The sequence below is a fragment of the Ptychodera flava genome, chromosome 14 (assembly GCF_041260155.1).
Source record: "Ptychodera flava strain L36383 chromosome 14, AS_Pfla_20210202, whole genome shotgun sequence".
NCBI classification, from domain to species: domain Eukaryota; kingdom Metazoa; phylum Hemichordata; class Enteropneusta; family Ptychoderidae; genus Ptychodera; species Ptychodera flava.
Window position 1 is genome coordinate 25,905,582 of NC_091941.1, and position 6,618 is coordinate 25,912,199.

Genomic DNA, 6,618 nt, shown 5'->3' on the forward strand with positions numbered 1-6,618 from the left:
TATATTTTATGCCATTTTGGCATTTTAGCTTTTCTCTATGAATAAACATGAACGGAAACTTGTTTTGATCTCTACGGAGGCCGCTCAGTTTCATTTCATTGATAAAAAATCACATTAAATGTCAAATTTCACTCAAAAACATCCGAGACGATTAATTTCTTATTTTCTCTGCAAAATGAGTTCAGAAAAGTTGCATGCATGTAAAAACAGTCTTTACGAGCTTGACATTCTTAGAATATCATGTCCTCAAGACGCTATGTTCAAGCCCACCAGTCGCTTGGCGCTTATGAAGATCAGGAACCGAACTGCTCGTTCAAACCTATCCTTTGTACACTATCTTTCATTGCATTCGCTGAGTAAGCTTCAATTGGTATTTGCGCAGTCCCTGTATCACAGAGGGACCTTGGTATTCGAACTGCCCATGTGTGCGTGTGCGTCGTTGGTGGCGCTACAACTATCAGCTATCGCCCCATCACACCGCCTGTCATGTATATTGTACATCAACGCGATAGACTACGCTGCAATGTATTTTACGCAATTTTATTCGCTTATGACATTAATAAGCTCACAGACAGATGAAAATTCTACCTTAGAGAGATTCTTATCCTAATCAGCGGTGGCATCACACGGAGAAGTTCAAGTTTGTTATCGCAGCTTGTGTGCTGATCTCCTTAGTAACATAGCGGGGCAATTCTTGACCGTGAAGAGTGCCTTATATAATGACACTACTGGCTGTAACACGTCCGTTCACCACTTTTTCGTATCACCCAAACACATCGATGCAAAATACCTTATAATCAAACTATTTCAACTGATAGTATTTACAGGTAATTGCGGTATTATAAAAACAATCTACACGCACTTTTTCGAAACTTGTCACTTATTGTTGTCACATTGTTTGATGTTGAAGTTCATGTTTTTTTTTCAATCCGCCGTTCTTTGACATTACTTAGATATTTTTCTCCGAGCCTCAGACTATCCAAAAGGTTGTGATTAGGCTTTAGCGAGTTTATTCCTCCAGTGTTCTAAAGCATGTACAATTATGCTTTATCTCCAAATGGTTTCTTCGTACAATGTGAATGAAGCTGTGTTGATAAGCAAGTTTCAAGGACCGTGTCGTGGGTTTGAACAATGAACACAACTGGGAAACAGTATGTCACTGATTTTCATTGCCCGATAAACTGGTGAGGAGAACTTCGCAGGAATATCATGCTATATGCTACGTCGCCAGTTGAGATGTCGAAATGTGTGCAAATTACATGAACGACGTAACATTGACAAAACTATTTCGAAGCACAGACCGGATGAACGGAAGGACAGACACACAGACTGTCTGCCATGACAGCGAAATATCACATAGAAAGCAGTTGGCAACCGGCAGGAACCGGATTTTGAACGTTTTGACTCCGTATTATTAAAACATCGTATCAGAGCTTCAGCTGTCTCGCTAACCCTCGATTCTCTTCCTCTATTCTGCTTTTGAAAATATTGTGACCTTTACAATGTGAAGAAGAGAACCTTGCTACTGTGAAGACCTTGTTTACCTTTACTAGAGACTATTACACGAGGTGACCTTGTCTTGAAAACCACATTATCGATTGTCACTATGATTTGCTTGGGCGGGAGAGGGATGGACAAATAATTCTCAATCTTCCAAAAAAGATTAAACTTTTCAAAAATGGCTTGTAATATATATATATATATATATATATATATATATATATATATATATATATATATACACACACACACACAACTTGTACATGTAATGGATATAAGTGAACGAATGGATAAATGAAACAAACAAATAAATCAAGAAATGAAGAATACAAAGAATGATAAAGATAAATAAATACACACATTCACTTTTTCAGATGAACCATCTTCGTTGATTCCGTCTGGTAGTTTGAAATTTATAGAGGCCCGAGCGCATTGCCTGTGCCCATTATTTCAGCACATAGTGATCACTCCGCCATTTGAATCTTGTTGTTTAGTATTTTATCATCAGTTTAAGGCAGTTTGCCTGAAGGCGAAGGTATAAAGTTCGGCTTGAACAGCATAGGTCTTCTAGTTCTTAGCTTTTACTTTTACTTTTTATGCCTAAGAAGGACAGGGGTGCAGACTGGCGGAGAGTTGTTACAGTTAGGGTCAGCAGAAACATGCAATGGACCATTGGCAATAGTAAGCAGACTTTTAACTTAAGACACTGCCTACAATATGCATGCATCTAAACCAAGTACAATATGAAATTTCGAACGATGAAGTGAAAATTCATAATACATCTGTAATCTTCACAGGCAGGTGCTCCTGCGATATATAATCTGATAGACGAGGCTTTAAATTAGAAGACACAAAATTTATCACGCTAAATTCATGTCTCTATACAAATGATCTATGGATAATCGTCCCCTTGAGCGGAAACTGTTGATCTCTATGTTATTGAGAGGAGTCGTCCGATTATAAGACGCTTATAATTTTCTTCACTCGGGCTTGTTGACCCCTAACAGCCTTCGATAGCACACATATCGTTTCAACATCTCAGCCTCCTTGTAAAATGCACACACTAACCGCTACTTTCACGGTTCGCCTGTAGACGTGGGAGACGACGAATGGCCTTCCATGGAGCGATTAGCTTTATAACATACAAAAAGGCAAAAAACTCACGCGGGGAGCATCATATATAGGTTTAATTGTCAACTAGTAAATGACCTACTTCACGACTGTTTTTCCTGTCTCTGGTTTCTTCAATCAAGGCTTAATAAGGGAGCATTCGTTTTTTAACGGGGAGGGGGTCAGCGGAACTTAAGCTACAAATGAAATGCAAAAAGCGATCCCCTCCAAATTAAATTTCTAAAATTTGACCCCTCCCCTAATTCATCAATTGTAAAATGTGACCCCATTTTTATCTGATTTGATTGATTTATCCTTTGCACCCCAAGGCCCAGGGGGTGAAAAATAGTGACACTTCAAAATTGTTCGCAAGAAAAAGGGTGACCTTCCCCAATTTTCATGTGCAAACAACAGTGACCCTCCCCCTGCGTGTCACAGTCCGTATCGATAATATCTTAAATGACATATAATTTCTCATTTGACCTTTGAACTTTCAAATAATACTTTTAAATCTAATAATACTTTTTTACCTTTACAAATAATCACTTGGGTGAAATTCCAATATCATACTTGTTGTTCATATCTGCTCTTTCAAACACCCTATTCTCATCACATACATTTATATCAATTATCAAACATTCATAAAAGCACATGCATAGTGAATCAAAATCAAATTTCTTGCACACACATACTTGTAACCACCCTAGTCTAAGCGAGCACATTAATATCACTAATAAAGCGTCTATTGATGCACAGATTTAGCTAGTTTTGTATTGGAAAAATATTTATACTTTCATCCTCACAGACTACAATGCATAGTGAAACAACTTTTCGGCCAAATTCCAAATAAAATTTCTTGTACACATATGCACTCAAATTCATTCTGTCTTCGCTTGCATTTTTTACCATCAAACAAGTTACACTGAAGTAAATAAAAGAAAAATACTGTGTGCACCATCATTTTTCAAAGTATTTTGTGTAAAGACCTTTTTTTACATTTTGTAATATATTCCCACTTTATACCTTGAGACAAAATATAGGAGCACCGACATGGTCCCAATTCTCATGTTAAATTATAACACACCTCATCCGCAGTCTGTGTTCTAATTCGCCAATTGATAGTCACGTGGGATGCGTTCTTTTTGTGCTGATCCACGTAAACTATGTCATCAGGCATCATTTGTCGGAACTGTTGCCTGCCAGACATCAGTTCCGAAAAATGATGCCCGCTGACGTCAAAAAAACATTGGCGCATGCGCGAACTGGAATGTAAACAAAGATGTCGTCTGCGGCCGAGCGAAACGATAGTCGAGAAATTTTTCGGTTTATCCTACTTTCTGAAGAAGAACTGAATGCTCTGGTTTCCAACAAGGACTCGAAACGAAAGAAAACGATAATCAAAGGTGATTTGAACGTTTGCAGAAGTATTGCGACCCTGTCGGGAAAAACTTTTTATTGCCGAACCACTTCAACATATTATTACATCATTCATGCGACAAGTTTTGTGTATAGTACGTTCTTATGCATGGCTACTGATGAGGTGTGTTATAAAACACATATTGACTGGCCATGCGGGCGACAGCATACGTCTTTAACCCTTCAGGCCTATGAGTCACCCCAAAAAACAGACCGTTTCCCTCGGCCTACGGCCTCGGGAAACAGTCTGTTTTTTTGTTTTTTTTTGGGGGGGGGGTTGACTCACAGTCCCTCGGGGTACAGACGTATGCTGTTGCCCTCATGGCCAGTCACTATGTGTATACCGATACACAGTCACCGGCACACCCTTGTCTTCTGACTGGTGAATGAATAGTCATCAGTCGAAGTGACTTGTCAGAACTACTGATTCAAAAAGATCTTGTCCAATTGGTGTTCCTATTTATATTTGTTAACCCTGGTTGTTTAAATGTATGTCATTACAAAGTCTAAAACTCTTTGCAAACACTTCATAAAACACCATGCTTTCAAAAATTGTAGCTATTTTTTCCAGTATTCAAATTGTTATAAAATTCATATCTAGAACATGGCAAGACACTTGTTTCTCTTGGTCAACTTGAAAATTAAATTTTGTGAACAAAAGTGCTCTTTTCTGCTTGTTATTATTACCAGTTCAGACAGAATAAAGCCATGTTCGTAATCTTTTTTATATAATTTTTGGTCAATTCCGTTGGCTTTTTTGCCATAACTTCACACAAACCTTCGCAAAATTTGACCCCTTCAATCATTGATTGTAAAAATTGACCCCTAAAAACGATTTGTAAAAGTCTACTCCCCTCCGATTTCCATCGACCCCACCTCGTAAAAACGAATGCTTCCTAAACTGCCAATATCTCTAAAGACATAATTTGACAAAACTACCGTCGAAAGTACAAACATGTATAAGTGACAGGCTCTCAAAGCTACAAGATGGACGAATGAAAAATTTTGTCAAGAAGGAATATTTTTTACATATTTGAAATGAATAAAAATTACTGAAGGACGGATAAGTAAAGTAATAAATAATTACAAATCAATAGACAGGTAGTTGAAAGAAAATTTCAAAATAAATAAGTGAAGAAATCATGGAATTGAGTCATGCGAATCTGCATCTGATCATCTGTCAGTATGTTTGCCAAATCATTTGGCACCGTAACGCATAGCCCAGTAAGTCAATCGACTCTGCGGGAACTGCCATTTACAACGAATTGTCAGCTCTGAAGTGAATGCTCTCAAATATACTCTCATTCGGTAAAAGAACGTCGGGGTTTCAAAGTAGTGTCTGTTGTTATTGAACGCCCGTCCCCGGATGTCTATCTCACGTTTCACTTGATTATACAGTGTGCAGCTGATGCACGGAAGGAGAAGACTCTATATCCTGGTTACAAAAGCCAGTATTTGCAACACACAAGGTTCTAATGTGAGAGAAATCGAACACGATTCTGTGGAAGTGCGCTCAGTCATCCACATGGATTTCTGTTGTGAACATTAATATGCAAAGAGGGCCACCTTTTTGTTGAAATGCCTCATATAATCATTTCCAAACTGTTCTTCGTGATGTTTTATGCATTTAGTCACTGTTCTACTAGGGGTATAAAATCAGTAGATATTTCTAACGGATGCGAACTTATAACGAACGGCACCAAGTCACCTAGCGAAGAAATAACAGTCAAAACAGCTCGGCCAAATCCCCACCCTTTAAAAAAGAGTGGTTCAATAACCGAGCTAAGTAGAGGTCGACTAAAAAGTAGAGGTTGTTGTCTTCTACGGTAGAATGACATGTTTTAAAGTGAAAATACACCCTATCATATATTGATCATAATAGGCATACGTCGTGAATCTAACCTTCCTAGGAGGCTTTGAATCAAATTCAAAATTGTGCCTTTCCTGTTTAAAAATTCTTCGCAGTGAATACCCACAGTATTTGTAATGATTTGGTAGGTATAAATATCGTCTAACAAAATACTTCTTACCAGGCGTGACGCCAGGGACACTACAATTAATTATGGTTATCAAGCATTTTCAATTCTGCTTTTTTTGAATGAGCTTTCGTTTGATGCTCACTGTCTTAGTCTTGTGAGGCCTGTGAACGTCGTATTGAAACTCATCTTTTTAGCCAGTGTTATCTGTAATTTTATCTGTAATTTGTGTATTGTAATATAAAGAGCACTGAGACGTGATGTCATGCGCTTTTTAAGAAATTATTATTCCTAACTTCGCCGCTCGTCATGTTTTGTTGGAGGAGAACATTAAATTCTTTGCTTTGAATCCAAACGAAAGAGAAATCACTTGGATCTGGTCTCCAAGGACGGACAAAACGTTACGCTTTCTTTTTTCGGGTTATTCTGATGTCACTTAGAGATTTAGGTCTATTTAAGTTTTTCTTGATAGATTTTCAAGCACGTTATTGTTCTATTTGTAAATTATTGTTCTATTTGTAAATTATTAGCACGTTATTGTTCTATTTGTTAATTATTTCTTGTTCAACTATCTAAATCATAGCTAAATGCCCTGTTCTTTGAAGAAAACCAGTTG